The sequence below is a fragment of the Balaenoptera borealis genome, assembly GCF_965194805.1.
Source record: "Balaenoptera borealis genome assembly, chromosome: 14".
In the NCBI taxonomy this organism is placed as follows: domain Eukaryota; kingdom Metazoa; phylum Chordata; class Mammalia; order Artiodactyla; family Balaenopteridae; genus Balaenoptera; species Balaenoptera borealis.
This window is the reverse complement of record NC_138875.1, coordinates 37,025,633-37,043,247: the sequence shown is the minus strand read 5'-3', so window position 1 is coordinate 37,043,247 and position 17,615 is coordinate 37,025,633. Positions and strand designations below refer to the sequence as shown.

Genomic DNA, 17,615 nt, shown 5'->3' with positions numbered 1-17,615 from the left:
AGTTAGGCTGTAAATGGCATAACATAATATAGCATCACAAACTTAGCACACAGGCCTTTTCAAGCACCTCCTGTAGATATTCTATGATGACAAGTAAGACAGCCGAACTCCTGATGAAGATGCAGCCTAAGGACAAGAGCAAATTATCAGCCTGTCTCCACCAGAATCTGTCGTTGTGAATCACTTAAAGGCAGAGGCCATGATAGATACAGACATTTTTAAAGTCAGGGCCTCAGAGATGGGCAGGGCTTTGAAACATTTTGCTTAGGAGACAAAGATCCCTGGACTCAAGTACACAGACGAGTCAAGATCTATGTCTCTAGCTAAAAGCCCAATGTATTCCAAAGCCAGTAAGTCCCTCTGTTAGACAGTTTGGTGTGGAATTATGAAGTCTGAAACTGCTACAGCCAATCTACCATTATGAAAATGAACCTTACTTTATAGAAGACAGAGCAAAAGGACCAGAAGAAACTGGCTCCTTGGTATCTGTGAGCTACTGAATCAAACAAATTCTGAAGTCAGCCTTACCTCTGGCCTTCCCATGTATGTGGGACAATAAATCACTCTTATTGTTTAAGTCAATTTCAGCTGTGTTTTTCTATAGCTTGTTCTTACTGCTACAGGCATTCCTGTCAGAGATCCCTAAATAGTTTTCTAAACTACTTTTAAAAAGTTTTGTAATTATTGGAATATTTCTAGATACCTTAAAATTTAAATTAGTCCACTATACCTCTGAAATGACCAATTCTAGTTCAGTTTTTGGGAAATAAGGATTTACAGCTATGGAGTCGATAAAAGAGTATCAGCAGTGGACGTAAACGATAATGAGAGAATGGCAGGGAAAAGATGGGGAAAATTAAGACCAGGAGGAAGTCTAGATGAGTGGTACGTATGAGTGTCAAAAGATAAAAATGTTCAAAGATGAGCACATGTAGACAGGAAAGACTGTCAGGAAGTAGGCAAAAATTTTTTCAAGAGAACTGTATGCATTCAGATAGCATAGTGGTAATTTATCTGCTAAGAAACTTGGTGAATGTTTCTAAATCTTTCTAAAATTTGATTAAAACCTTTTAAGTGGGAGAGGGTCACTAATTCAAGGAAGAACACAACAAAAGGAAAAGTTACTAGGTGTAATTATGCTCTTCAAGACTGTGAAACAGGTACAGAGAACAGGGAATTCCCTGGCGGTCTAGTGGTTAGGATTCCGTGCTTTCACTGTCAAGGGTGCAGGTTCAAGCCCTGATCGAGGAACTAAGATCCCACAAGCCAGAAGGCCAAAAAAAAAAAAAAAAAAAAAGGTTGGGATTAACAGATGCAAACTATTATATATAGAATAGATAAACAACAATGTCCCAAGATCCTACTGTATAGCACAGGGAACTATATTCAATATCCTGTGATAGAACATAATGGGAAAGAATATGAAAATGAATATATATATAACTGAATTAATTTGCTGTACAACAGAAATTAACACAACATTGTAAATCAACTATACTTCAATAAAATAAATTTTAAAAAGCTGTGAAATATCTAGGCTTAAATTTCAGTGTATGTCCATCCTCCATTTTTTCTTACTTAAAAAAGAAAGAAATATTATGTTCCATTTCTTATATATCCTTAGGAATTATTTTTATATTCATAATGTTCTGCCATGGACTCAGGAAATCACAAAGTGTTCCATCCCATCCTACTGCTGGGCTTATCCAAATACAAAGTAAATAAATTAGTATATATCCCATACATATGGCTTGTTTAATAAATTTTGAGGTGAGCCCAGAAAGGACACAGAAATGCTAAAGGAAGGCAGACCCTGTACTTAGAATGGAAGTACCTGGAGATAGAGCAAGGGTCGCCTGAAAGGGATGGAGTGAGTGACTGGGCCACATTTCTGCTCCTTGTTCTCATGGTTTCCCATCACCTACAGAATAAAATGCAATTTTGTGCACAGCATACAATCATTACTCTACCTACCTGACTAGCCCAGCCTATGGCCATTTTTTTTCACTTGACACTTTGACAAAGGTGAAACACGTGTACTTCTTATAATATATTCCTGCTCATTGTCTTAAAACCTAATGTTATTTTTATTTGGGATACAATCCTACCTACCTATTACCACCAACACAAACTTACATGTAACATCTTTAGTAAAACCTTCTCTGCCATATCCAGACTGGTATAAATGTCCCAGTATTTCTCAATTATCTTTGTGTTACAGCACAATGTTTTTGAATTTCAGTTGCTTGCTTATCTCCCTGGCCTATGGATGGGAAACGTGTCTTATTTATGTCTATTCCCATGGTATCGGCATCGTGCTTCGCACATACTGGGTTCAAAAGAAATATCTGTTGTATGAATGAATGAATGATGCCAGGAGGACCAGCTTTATGAATTGACAGTAAAATATATTGGTTATTTTTATGTATACTATAAAATGCTCGGAAACACAAATAATGTTCCTATTTAGATGCAGAAATTTAAATATCAGAATCATCTTCTTAGTTTAACTTATGACTTTGATTCCTATCAAATGTAAATTTTCTTTGAAATAGTAACCTTTTATTATCAAGCTAGTCCTAAATTTAGGATTATAAGCTATCCTAGATTTACTGTGTTGATAACCAGACTCACTCCCTTGGGTTTATCCACTCTTCCCTGACTCCCCTTAGTTCAAATATACTGCCTGGGGAAGTTGATCAAGCCCTGTGCTCAGGGTCAATGTTTCTGATTAGTTATGATTTTTAAGTTTCTGATAAATTACTAAAATCTTCTTAGTGATGAGTATAAGGGCACATATATTCTTGAAAGAAAGAGACTCCTATAAAGGGGGATTGAAGAAATTTGGGGAACTGAAATTTCAACATTTCAGTACACTGACAGACTTATGGATGGTGGGTTCCCCTGGTTCACAATAAATCATAATATTTTAACTGACTCATTAAATGATAGAAATAAATTCCATACTGAGAAACTGGCATTTTGGATATAATCAATACCCCGAATGTAACAATATCAGACTTAAAAATGACCTCAGTTATTCCAATTGAACTTTTGCACTTTGACCTTCATTAGTTTCTTTTGTTTGCTTCCTAAGTGGAACAGACATAAAGTAAAACCTCTTGATATGTTTCAACACAGAGAAAGGATGATGATAGCATCAAAAAGCCCTTACCAACAAGGCCACATTGCTTATCACTGCCAGATGAATTATTCACCATCTCAGCCTTCTTTCAACAAGGGGATATGGAAAGAAGGTGAACTTGACAGTTAGCTTTGCACTTCTGGGGTCAGCCAAGCATTTATCTTCAGAGCAGCAGAGGAACGTTAATTTTACAAGGTCCTCTACTTAATTCTACTGCAATGGAAATCCAACCAAGACCTTATCAGCCCAAGAGATCAGCCTTGGAGCTATAAGAGAATAAACTCACCTTGAAAACAATAAACTCTGTCAGGGAAAGGTATGGATTTTATTGCAGTGAATTTGCAGTTTCAGATATGAAGCTGACTTCAATTTGTGCATAAGTATTACTTTTTACCTTTTAATTGGAATTCCCTATCTTTCTGCTGCACCTCAACAAATACTGAATTCAAGGTTTTCTCTGTTTCTCTTGATTCCATTACCCTAGGATGCTAGTAAGCCTTTACCCATTTCACTTTCCTCCAACTACAGGGTGTGTTTTAGCCCCAATTATAAACTCTGCATTATTTGTCTTTCATCTTCCTTTTGTACTTTTTCTCTATACTGGGTCTTCTTGTCCTTCTTCTTTTTGTTTTAGTCTCATTTGCTGCTCTCAGGAAGTGAAGTAGTAGCTAATTTATAATGAAGGTAGGTAATTCATAAGTTCTTTTATCCAGAAGGATTTTTTACTTAAGGCAGTCACAAAGCAGGAAGTAACCCAAATGGGTTAGTTTCTTGGTAATTTTTTTATTCACTCCTTTATTACATTCATTCTAAAAACATTAGTTGAATATTTCCTATGCACCCTGCTCTGCAAATGAGAGGTAGGTAAAAGCACACTCTCTGCCCTTAAGGAATGTAACTTTTAGTGAAGACACAAACATGAGAGCATTATGCTGCTGGGTGATAAAAGGAATTATGGAGGCAGACTGGAGTATATGTCTCTACCAGAATTCTCAGGGATGACATTTTTCCTAAAGGTATGACGGTTTGGGGAGTGTTTGAGACATTAACTTCGAGAACCTCAGCAGGTCAGGTGTCATCTGTCCTGACACTGATATTCCTCCCAGGTTTTCCTTTTCTGCCTACCCTCTCACAATGGTTATTCTCTATCTTTGAAAAAGAAAAGCTTACTATGGTTTATCGCCTTCAGTTATCAGAACCTACATCTAGACATCAAGCAAAAGAACAATTCAAAGTGGTGAATTTAGGGCTGAGAAAGTGAATCACTCTGGTAACTAAAAAGAATCCTCTTACAAATCAGGTGTTTCTAATGTTTTGCTTTCAACAATATTGAAGGACAACTAATTGAATTGATGGCATATAGAATATTAAAAACAAATTTTAATGCTAAATCACTACGTGATTTCTTTCTTTCTTGCCTATAATTCAAGAGGAAGTCAAAAAACCCATCTATGTATTTACTGAACAATGTCCATCATGCTTAGTTTTTAAAAACTAAAACTAGAAAGAGTTGGTGAATTCTGCCTCATTCTAGAAATAATATTCATAACTAGATACATGAATTTAAAAAGTTATAAATAAGAGCCCTTTATGTCATTAAGAGATTAGTTCTAACAAATTTTACTTTTATATGTGAAATAATTATTTATCAAAATGTAGCACAGTGATTACACCATTTTGGCCAATTGTATACTATGGAAAATTGTAATGATAACTCAATCCAGAAAAACAATTTTGACACTTAGAACCTAAAATCATATAAATTAAAAAAAAACAAAAAACATTAAAATGCTATTTATTTATTTACTTACTATTTTCAGAGAAGCATGAGAGAATGATCAACAAAAGGTATTTAAACATAAAACATATTAAATTTAGATGAATTACCTAATGAATATGAAATGAAAATATAAGTTCAGAGAAAGAAGAGCTGAGAGGAAACTAACTGAGAGGAAAGGCTCAGAGGAGAGGAAATGGAAAAGAACAGTTCAGGGGAGGACATAGCAAGCACAAAAGCATGGATTCCAGAAAAAAGTTTTGCAAATTGAAGGGACTGCAGGTGATTATCAGCAAGAAATTGCTGGGAAAAGGAACGAGGAATCCAACCTACCAGAGCAATGTTGCTTGAAGGTGGCAATGCATTAAAATTTCTGAAGTGACTCTTCCCTCTCTCTCTCAGTGAGATACATAGAGTTTTCTTAAGACTTTAGCCTCTTTCCTGAGTGCTCAGCCAGAAGAGTTAACATTTAACTCAAATCCAATGATTTTGAAGCCCCATCAAAAGCCAAATGACTTGAGTCTAGAATTTCCCAGATTCTCCTGGACTTGAAAGTAAATTCCAAGGTACAGCCTAAGAGAACTAAATATCTCAGCAGCCAAGAAAGTTAAAGTTGGTAGTGGACAGTGGTCCAGCTAGTACATGAATTGAAGAAGAGTTAAGTATCATTCAGTAAAGAATTCTACCTGATATGCAAGTCTCATAGAAAGAAAAAAGAAAAAGAAAAAACTGTTCCATGATACAATTATTCAAGACTTGGGTCTTCCCAAGTGAAATTTTGGGGAAGAGAATTTGCTGGATGACAGTTGACTTCTAAAGATACATTTGGATAAAGCAGAATAGAACAATGTAGAAAAGAAGTTCAAACATTTTTTTTTCTGATTAAATATAAAAAGCTCACAGGCAAGTTTGTTCATTTTTAACTCCCAGAATTTCCATTTTAAACATAGGTAATAAAATCTATAATTCTTTAAAAAGAAGAAAAGGAAGAGGAAGTAGGAGGGTGAGAGAAAAATCACTTGAAGATTTTTACCAAATCTGAAATTTAGTGGGTCTAGCTTAGGTTGCAGATATTGAATTTATAATGACATCAATCATAACAGGTGTGTGTTTTCCTTCAGGAGTTCTAAAGCCCTAAGAAAAAAAAATAGGAAAAAATGTGTTCATTAGGGATAGGTTTTACAAAGTTGGTGTGACGGAAAGATGAGAGGTCAAGTGCATGGAGGTGGTTGGCAAGAAAATAATCAAAATAATGGACTCTGGTAGCAAGGCTGGATGGAGATGGAACTAGAGGCAGAAGAAGCTGTGGATGCAGCTGTGAGTGTGCACAAGCTCAAGGACCCTTGGGGGCTGAGTGCTCAGACAAGTTTGAGGGACAGTAACAGGAAGCGAAAGAGGGCCCAAGAGACAAATGATTACAGGGCAAGGAGCAGGAGCAGTGGTGAAAGAGATCTGAGATAAGATCACAGTGCAGCCAGAGAGTGATATTTGGGAACTTACCACACTAGAGCAGAATTTAAGATCTTAGATAAAAACCAAGTGAAAGGGCTTCCCTGGTGGCGCAGTGGTTGAGAATCTGCCTGCCAATGCAGGGGACACGGGTTCAAACCCTGGTCTGGGAAGATCCCACATGCCGCGGAGCAACTGGGCCCGTGAGCCATAATTACTGAGCCAGCGCGTCTGGAGCCTGTGCTCCGCAAGAAGAGAGGCCGCGATAGTGAGAGGCCCACGCACCGCGATGAAGAGTGGCCCCCGCTTGCCACAACTGGAGAAAGCCCTCACACAGAAACGAAGACCCAACACAGCCATTAAAAAAAAAAAAAAAAAAAAAAAACATGTGAAGAAATATTTTGGATGTTTGTTGGGGCAATGAGAATGTTCATTTCTACTCTAAAGATAATTAAATTATCTGCCTTGCCCAGACCACCTAGTATGTTGTCTTAGGATTTTATAAATGCATCTTAGCTCTTTCTACACATGTGAAGTCAAAGGCAGGAGTCTCAAATTTGAGTTGTACTCACATAATAAAAAATTAAAAAAAATTTAAAAAAGGAAGAAGAAAGGAAGAGAGAGAGAAAGGGTGAGAAGAGGGAGAGGGAAAGAGGAACAAGGGGGAGGAGGGGAGTATGGAGGGAGAGGAACAGAAGAGGATGAATATGAATCTAATTCTATGGATTACTTTGTAGAAAGTAAACTCAAGCTGAATAATTTTTTTTCAAGTCACCTTGATCTTATCATTGTCTTAATATTAAATAGAAAGGAATCATTTTAGTCTGGCTTTTAAAATGGGAGACAATCACATGGACAAAAGGGCTGTCACTGAACCTGCTCAGGTTCCTCTTTTGCTTTCCATTCCCTGCACCACACCCATAAAAGCAACAATGTGATACTTTATTGAGCATCTACTAAGTGCCAGGCTCTAACAGTGCCTAAGTATTGGGTTGGCCAGAAAGTGCGTTCGGGTTAAAACGAATGCACTTTCTGGCCAACCCAATACTTGAGTTCCCGTTAGGAATCTCTCTCTCTCACACACCTATGTGACCTTTGTACTTACAATTTCCTCTCCCTGGAATATACTTTCCCCAATTTTCCTTCTGAGACATTCCTACCCTTTCTCCAAAACTTAACAAAGCATCACCTACCTTATGATACTGACCTTCTTAGGCAAATGAAGATGCATTTGCTTCTATTAAGTTCATTATCTACTGTTATTGTACTATAACTGTAAATGTCACTTTTTTAGTTACAAGATCATATTCTAAGGTGAATAAAAGATATTAAATATTTGTTGAATTAGTGGTCCAACAAATGAATCAATTAATGGATAAATCTGCCCCAATATATTTTGAACTCTTCTGTACCAATAAATTGCTACACACAAAAAGGAAAATGTTAGGCTCCAGTTAGAATTTGCAAGGAGGAAATATTCGTTGTATTTTAAGAAGCTTTTCCAATGACACCCTGCAATTTTTGCATTATAATCTATATTGATGGTGAAAATGGTAGTATTTTTATTGAGGATTTCAGGAACCTTGATACCAATGACACTGAGTACAAAATACAAGAAATGAAACAGGATGAAAAGGTGGCTGGAAGAAGGTGGTTGGAACACATGTTTCTGCTATATATTACGTGACCTCTTATTCCTCCTCCTTCACTGCCTACTGCCACCTCTTTTACTTGTTAAGGAATTGTCTTCATAATTTTCAAGGGACCAGCCAGATATTGTTGGAAATGACACTACTGTTAGTAAATTAAGTACAGGATAGTACGGGCTGATGAAGTACTCTCGTTTATTTTTATTGCATCAGTGACAACAGTAAATAAATGCACAGCATAACATGCTGAGATAGTCTATTGATCTTTTTGGTCAATATTGGATGAAAATTCATAACAAAACATAAAATTACAATATTGTTAGAAAATATATTATTTTCAGCTTTTAATACTACAAGCAAATTTGAAAGAGTAATTGTTTCATTTTACACACATCTAGTATGTATGTAGAGGACCAATTCACAGATGATCAGAATACACATAGTAATAATACGTTTATCATAAGCTTACTTATTATATTACCTTTTGAAGGTAATCAGCCTAAGAATAAGATAGGCTTAAATGTTCATGTTCAACAAAATAGATGTCATAAAATCCAAATACCCAAGGAAAACTAAAAGATATTCTTCAGAAATAACATATTTCGTTCTAAGAACAAATTTTCTATTTATAATATTGATTATCTATTCAACATGATATCCAAAAAAATGTGAGTTGGATATTAGAGAGGATTTCAAGAGAAAGAATTTCCATAAAGATAAATTATGTTTGCCTTCTTGAAGTAGAAGACATGCTTCAGAAAACATGGTTAAAAGCAAACCAAAAAACAAGCAAAGAACTATGAAGCTTTTCAGTACAGAGAAGATTGTTTCACATACCTAAACGACTGCTTTGGATACTTTGGATTTTAATTTTACTAAGAAATAATTGATGATAGTCTTCCCTTCATTGGGAATCAAAATTGTTTTCAAATGTATACAAATTTGAGCTGAAAATGTGTCATATCAAGAAATTGACTTCAGTTTTCCTGTCATGGTGAGTTTTTTGACTCTGTATTAAGATATTTTTGCAACTAGATAACTTTTCAATTAAGTTCAACCAGTCTGTTAAAGTGGATTCAATTTAAAGCCATTTAATAATGACTACTATGTGCCAGGTGCTGTGATAGGCACATGAAGAAATAGAGAGATGATTGGTTTGCAGTTCCTATTATTATGGATTGAAAATTTTATTGGACCACTTCAATTTAAAACTTAAGAGTAACTGCCATGCCCCTTTGGGGTGTCATATGAAAAACTTAAGTTATTACAAATTTGAGATGAGAGATTCAGGAATACATCACAATAGTAAATTATATTATTTTTGAATTATCTTTATTCTTTTTTTTTATACCTCAAATAGAGGGATTTATTTTTTAATTGTATTGATAATTCCCTCCAAAAGAGTGTATTTTTCCACCAAGAATGTTATACATCATGCTTCCTTTAAGAATCAAGAGCTTTTTTCAAGAAAGAAAGTTTATTTAAATAAGGCATTTATTTAGCTCAGTAATTTTGAAAAGAATTATTGTTACTGGTAAAAATTAAATGATCTCCTTGAGACATTTTCCCCCCTCATTTTCCAGTATTTCTTCTTCCCTTTTGACATCAGTGCTTTATTTCTTCAGATGTTAGACAAAAAGGACTAGTCCTTCCATATATGAGGCGAAACTCTGAGACAAAAGTGAATTCTGAGGCAAAAGGGAATTCTGAGCCAAAGTATGTTGAAAGCCTACATATTTTGTTCAATAGAAGAATAAAATCTCCATGTGGAATACCATATGTATTCATTCTGGGACTTTTAGGTTCCTCAAATTCTGTCATTTCAGTAGAATTAAGTTCACCTCAGTAGCTCTCATTATAGAAGACGATAAAATAATGGTTCAATCTTAGAGGAAGAAGGTCCATCAAATAATAGCTAACCTTTTATTACGGGAAAAATGAACACCTATGAATTCTTCAGTAGTAAAATAGAGCAGACCTTTTTTTTCTGTTTGTTTTGCATACATGTTTATTTGATACATAGGGAGTCAGAGATCTTAGAAATGCATTCCACCTTGAGAAAGTAAATACAAAATCAGAGAAAAGGAGAACTGTCTGAAGTTGAAATGAGTCAAATGAAGTTAGAACACTACATAACACCATACACAAAAATAAACTCCAAATGGATTAAAGACCTAAGTGTAAGACCAGACACTATAAAACTCTTAGAGGAAAACATAGGAAAAACACTCTTTGACGTAAACCACAGTAAGATTTTTTTTGACCCGTCTCCTAGAGTAATGGAAATAAAAACAAAAATAAACAAATGGGACATAATGAAACTTAAAAGCTTTTGCATGGCAAAGGAAACCATAAACAAGAAAAAAAGACAACCCTCAGAATGGGAGAAAATATTTGCAAATGAAGCTACTGACAAAGGATTAATCTCCAAAATATACAAGGAGCTCATGCAGCTCAATATCAAAAAAAAAAAAAAAAAAACAACCCAATTAAAAAATGGGCAGAAGACCTAAATAGACATTTCACCAAAGAAGACATACAGATGGCCAAGAGGCACATGAAAAGCTGCTCAACATCATTTATTAGAGAAATGCAAATAAAAACTACAATGAGGTATCACCTCACACCGGTCAGAATGGTCATGATCAAAAAGTCTACAAACAATAAATGCTGGAGAGGGTGTGGAGAAAAGGGAACCCTTTTGCACTGTTGGTAGGAATGTAAACTGATACAGCCACTATGGGGAACAGTATGGAAGTTCCTTATAAAACTAAAAATAGAACTACCATATGACCTAGCAATCCCACTACTGGGCATATACCCTGAGAAAATCATAATTCAAAAGGACTCATGTACCCCAATGTTAATTGTAGCACTATTTACAATAGCCAGGTCATGGAAACAACCTAAAAGTCCAATGATAGATGAATGGATAAAGAAGATGTGGTACATATATACAATGGAATATTACTCAGCCATAAAAGGGAATGAAATTGGGTCATTTGTAGAGATGTGGATGGACCTAGAGTCTGCCATACAGAGTGAAGTAAGCCAGAAAGAGAAAAACAAATATGGTATATTAACGCATATATGTGGAATCTAGAAAAATGGTACAGATGAACCTATTCGTAGGGCAGGAATAGAGACGTAGGAATAGAGAATGGACATGTGGACATGGGGGGAAGGGGAGGGTGGGATGAATTAGGAGATTAGGTTTGACATAAATACACTACCATGTGTAAAATAGACAGGTAGTGGGAACCTACTGTATAGCACAGGGAGTTCAGCTCTGTGCTCTTTGACTACCTAGATGGCTGGGATGGGGGTGGGGGGTGGAAGGGAGATCCAAGAGGGAGGGGATATAGGTATACATATAGCTGATTCACTTCATTGTACAGCAGAAACTAACACAACATTGTAAAGCAATTTTACTCCAAAATATATACATATATACCAAAAAATGAGTGAATACAGTCATATCTAGAAGCAACAGAAGTGCTTACCCTAAGGAATAGTATTTTAAATGATATTTTTTGAGGACATGAGAATAAGCTCTCTCCCCAGTCCAATCGAGCTAACTGGGGTCAGATTGATGAAAATTGTAATCAATGTTTTTGTGTCTTGCCTGGCCTTGAAAGGGCAAATAAGTTTTGATGATTGAAAACACAGTTAATTTAATAATAAGAACTAATTTAGCACAACTCAAGAAAGAGAAATATTTCTACAAGTCATCGTATTCTATTTGCTCTATTTTTTGCTAATGAAGCAATATTCTGGTTATCAGATTAGATTCTAAGATAACTTGGAAAGGTGCTCTGGTTAAAGAACACAAAGTTTTGGAACAGAACCATTCTCTGGCGGCTGATTATACCAAAATGACCATAAATATGGCATTCAGGACTGGGACTCCATCAGTCATTACCCAGGAGTCATGTTTTCTGCATCCTTATGCTTACTGGTGTTTTCTTCCTTCTAAAACATATAGCAAAATTATCATGAGAATAAAATGTCTCAGGAAGAAACTTCATTGTTTGCTACCTAATTATTGCTTCTGAAACTCAGATAAAAACTTTCAGATAACCTGAATTTGGATCAGAATTAAGACCTCCAATGCCTGCCCCCCTAATATATAGCACTTCATGGCCAAGAATGATCATTTATCTGATAACTAGTTTGGAAGAATTAACTATGTTCAGGGAGCCACTGTCAACATTTGATGACCAAAAAACTAAACATAAAGCCATTTGATTATAGCTTGTAGGATAGAAAAAATAATAATCATTGAAATACAAACCCAAAAGGCAGATTCATATTTGACCTGGAAAATAGGGATGAAGACCTCTACTTTCCCATACCCAGGAGAATGAGAAGTGAATTTCTCTTGCCTTTCTCCTCCTGGGATGATCAGCCAGGAGACAGGCTCCTATTGGCATTGTTCAGAGATGTAAGCTCCACTATGACCAGCACAGGTCCAGCTCCACATATGATCAACATAGCACCTGAAGGAGTTTTAAGGCACTGTGTTTAACTGAGAACACTGAACCCTGCTCCTTCCTGCCTTGAGGCTTCAGAGCTGCACTAATCCTGAAGAGGCATTCCTTGCCATGAATGATTTTGCTTATGTTCCATTCTATTGTTTTATAGTTGAGCATCACTTGCTGCTGCTACTAACACTTGCACCTTAATGGCAATGTTAATAATTACAATGGTGATGATACAGTTTTAAATTTGCCTATCCTTTATGTGTTTCAAAATATCCTCTAATATTCTAATTCACATGAATCTTCATAGTTCATCTATTAGCATAGAAGATAGTGATATTCATCCCATTCAACAGATGAGAACACTGCAAATCAAAGTGGTTATTTGGATTTCTAACAGCAGATTATTCCTGGGAGAGCCTGGAATAAAATCCAGCAAATGACTGGACTCCAGTATCTCCTTCAAAGGCACTTCCTGCTATTGGCAGAAACCAGTACTGTGAATCAAGGAAGTGCTTTCTTTTGAGTGTATAGAAGAGAACTCTGGAGACCTAGAAACAAGAGGGTATAAAGGGATCAGAGAAACTCTTTTCTTGCTGAGCACCTGAAACTATCACAACATTGTTAATCGTCTATACTCCAATATAAAATAAAACGTTTTTTTTTTTTTTTTTAAAGTCCTTTTCCTGTGCTGCCAGACATAGAGAATGGACTTGAGGACACGGGGAGGGTAAGCTGGGACAAAGTGAGAGAGTGGCATGGACATATATACACTACCAAATGTAAAATAGATAACTAGTGGGAAGCAGCTGCATAGCACAGGGAGATCAGCTCTGTGCTTTGTGTCCACCTAGAGTGGTGAGATAGGGAGGGTGGGAGGGAGACGCAAGAGGGAGGAGATATGGGGATATATGTATATGTATATGTATAGCTGATTCACTTTGTGATATAGCAGAAACTAACACACTATTGTAAAGCAATTATACTCCAATAAAGATGTTAAAAAAAAAAGCCCTTTTCACTCCCTCAGGCCCATGTGCCCACAGGAAAAATACCAATCCAACATTTTCCTTTACAACTGACATAAATCTTAATTCATTCCATGTATGTGATTGATAACTACCTGCATTGCCCCTGCCTTCAAGTTACTGTCACTCCAGCAGTGCAGGTGGTTTCAATCACATACACAGGGTTGCTGAGTTGGGATAGGGGTAGTGAAGGGAAACACAGATGTTAATCATGTATCAATTAAAAAATAATAAATTTTCAGGTAGAAACATAAACAGCACATTTAAGATACTTTTATTTCTTTAGATCTTATAAAAGGAGACAATGAGATGCTTTTAAGTGTTTGGGGGGAAAAAAATCCAGAGAAAAATTAAAAGATAAGGAAGAGTTAGAGGATGATTTTTTTTTTTTTAATTATTTATTTATTTATTTATGGCTGTGTTGGGTCTTCGTTTCTGTGCGAGGGCTTTCTCTAGTTGCGGCAAGCCGGGGCCAATGTTCATCGCGGTGCGCGGGCCTCTCACTGTCGTGGCCTTTCTTGTTGCGGAGCACAGGCTCCAGACACGCAGGCTCAGTAGTTGTGGCACACGGGCCCAGTTGCTCCACGGCATGTGGGATCTTCCCAGACCAGGGCTCAAACCCGTGTCCCCTGCATTGGCAGGAAGATTCTCAACCACTGCGCCACCAGGGAAGCCCTAGAGGATGATTTTTAAACAGTACGTTTTACGTGATTTCCTTTTGAAAATGTCTGGGAGAATTATCCTGTATGTGCAACAAAATATGCAATTACCTTGGACATTCATTCTGTTTTATTATTACCTTAGCAGCCAATCATGAAAAGAAAGCAGACTCTGGCTGTTTTCATTCTATTTTTCTATCTATTTTTCATTCTAAACAGTAGAAAGTAAGCTTTAAGGACTTGAGATTGCAATGCAATTGAAGAGAAAAATAATCACAATTAAAGAGGATGAAGGGTGGAAGGGAAAGAGAAGGGGCTAGAAGAGAGCATAGCAACTCAGAATGTGGCAGAAATTTTTGTGTCTGGTGACTTCACTGAAAGCCCCTGAGAAGAGGAGGAGGATGCTCCCTTAGTCACCTTTAGATTGCCTCCTACAACTTTGGAAATACTTTGAATTTAATAGACAAAGGTGAAATGTATACATGGATGCTGATCTGAGGGTGTCTTCCTTCCGATGAATCATAAGCTATTATAGCTCATTGTCAGCTGAATTCCTACTAATACAGAAATGAAGGGCCTTAGAAGTAATTGAATGCCACTACTCACCTTGTTCAATTGTTTTTTTGTTTTTGTTTTTTTCTATATGACTTTCAGCAGAATGAGGGGGAAAAGCCCAAGACTATAAACAGGTGATTAAAATCTGTCTCCACGCAGTCTCTGACTAGCTATATTACTTATGTCAGGAAATTTAGTCTGGGTCTCATTTCATTTAAATGAGTAGGAAAAGGTTTCATTCTATATATGTTTGTATTAGGGTCCATGTCCTAACGATAATACTGTAAGTGGAAAGTGCCAGAACACACGGTTTTAACTGCCTTAATAGCTGATAAGGTGTGAAATATATAAATATATATGTATATGTGTGTGTGTGTGTATATATATATATATATATATATATATATATATATATATATCGACATATATATATGATGGCTTTATTTTGAGTACAGTGGAGTTTACTGCACAAGGCAAGCCACTCTCTTTCTCCCTACCATTCATGAGCTCAAACTAAATTGTGGAGGTTGGGGAGATGCTGCTTCATCCTTTAATTACAAACATGTATGGAGGATTTGATATAACTAATGATACAATGACAAGAGAGAGTTTCCCTTTCCTTATTGATTTCATCCTCTGTAATATTGAAGATAAAAAATATAATCAGCTGAAAATATATTTGGTTTCCCTGACTACGAAGTTCTATAACTGTGTACATTTAATGTCACCAAGTTTTTGTCCTCCTCAGCACTGCCTACCTAAGCAGGAGTAAAGTGAGATAAATAATTTTTCTTTTGTTTTTATGTTGAGTTCTGTACGTAGCCAGATTTATGCTTTGAAAGAAAAATAAAATCATGGAACTGAATAACGAGAGCAATTGTCTGCCCTAGTATGTAGGCCCTAAGCTCTTCAAAAGAGATGTTTTATTGTATTGATTTTTGCATCCCAAAGCATCTGGCCCTGTCTCTGATGCAGAAAATGGTGCTTGGGCTGATTAAAAAATAATTGTTCAAGAAAAACATACTAAATGCTCAAATTCTAAGTATATTGACTAATGAATTATCGAGACATGAACAAACACATGTATCCAACACCCAGGGTAAGAAATAAAATATATCTAGTGTTGTAGGTGCTCTCTCCATGCCCTTCCCAAGTACCACCTCTGCTCTTTCCCAAAGAGAACCACTGCCTGACTTCTAACATGACAGAGTATTTCTTCCTTGCCTTGGAACTCTATATGAATGGAATGTTACAATACGTACTTGTGAATGTCTGGCTTCTTTGACTCATAATATTTGCAATATTCATCCACAGTGTTCTTTGTACCTGTAGTACAGGCATTTTCACCTTCATATATTTTGACTTTTGTGAATGAAACAGACCTTTTCTTTTAATCCCTTCTACTGTCGATGGACATTTGAAAAGCTCCTAGGTTTGAGTTTCCATAAAAAATACTTCTGTAAAAATTCTGGTATATTTCTATTGGCATAGATGTGAATGTATTTCTGTTGGATAGATACCTAGAAGCAGAAATACGGTTTCATCTGGCAGGCATTTATTGAGGTTGGTAGATACTTGTAGACAGACGCCCAAAATGGTTGTACAAGTTTGCACTCCCTCCAAAAGTATGTTACAGTGCTGTCAGCCTTTTAAATTATAGCCATTGTGATGCGTGTGGGATGACATATCCTTATGGTTTAATTTACTTTTCCTTCATTTTTAATAATTCCAAATGCCTTTTGTTATCTTATTGATCATTTGGATATACTCTTTTGTTAATTGCCTATTTGTCTTTTTCTCACATTTTGAGTTGGTTGTCAGTCTTTTTCTTACACATAATGTATAAATAATTATGTGTAAATAATTTATATATTATTATTACAAATTTTTTGTTGAATATAGTATTATAGGTATTGTTTCCCACTTGTGTCTCATGTTTTCACTTCATTTAATGAAGAGTTCTAAGTTTTAATGTACTTGATCATTTTATTCACTTATTGAAAAGATCTTCTGTTTGTCCTATGATACTACATTTTCATAAATCATATATGAATATGAATCTGAACTCCATCCTATTCCAATGGCCTCCTGCTCTGATTTTATGCCAATATCACACTATCATAAATAATTATTGCTGCCTTCTATGAAGGCTTGATTATCTTGTAGTGAAGGATCTTCATCTTAGTTCTGTATTTCAACTTAATCTTGAATCTTCTTGGCCCTTTGATTTCCACACATAATTTAAAAATGGTTAATCACTTTTCTCAGAAATAAACTGCTAAAATGTTATAAGGTAATGGCATAATTGCATTGAATCTACCTGTCAATTTATGAAGAATTAACTTCTTAAAAATGTACAGTCTTCCAATTCATTAATATAATATTTTATATTATTTCTGGAAAGGTCTTGCACATCTTTCATTAGATTTCTTTATAGGTATCTGATAGTCTATTGAGGCTATCAAAAATAGCATGATTTTAAAATATTTTCTAATTGCTGTTTGGTGTTTTTTAGAAAAAAATGATTTTTTTAAAAAATCAGCTATGTACCCAGCAACCTTTCTAATTTTACTTATCATTTGAATTATTTATATGAATATATATGTGTATATGTGTACAGTCAATCCTCATTATTCACAGAGTTCTCGTTTGCAAATTCATTGACTCACTAAAATTTATTTGTAATCCTGCAATAAATACTTGTGGCAATTTTATGGTTATTCATGAACATGCAGGGTGGAAAAAAAAGTTGAGTCAACAACACATACATTCCCAGATAAAACTGAACGAGATGATACTATTCCTTCTTGTTTCACCTCTCATACAGTAAACAAAGGTCCGTTTTGCATTCAATTTGGTACCACTTGTTTTG

The 17,615-nt window shown here is 35.7% G+C and overlaps 1 long non-coding RNA gene across 1 annotated transcript in view; it reads right to left on the bottom strand.

Moving 5' to 3' along the window:
• Positions 1-17,615, bottom strand: part of LOC309610890 — a 35,172-nt gene extending 17,557 nt beyond the window's left edge. The window contains exon 1 of the long non-coding RNA XR_014234209.1: positions 1-17,615. This exon is cut by the window's left edge and continues 10,841 nt beyond it. This is a non-coding gene — a long non-coding RNA (uncharacterized lncRNA).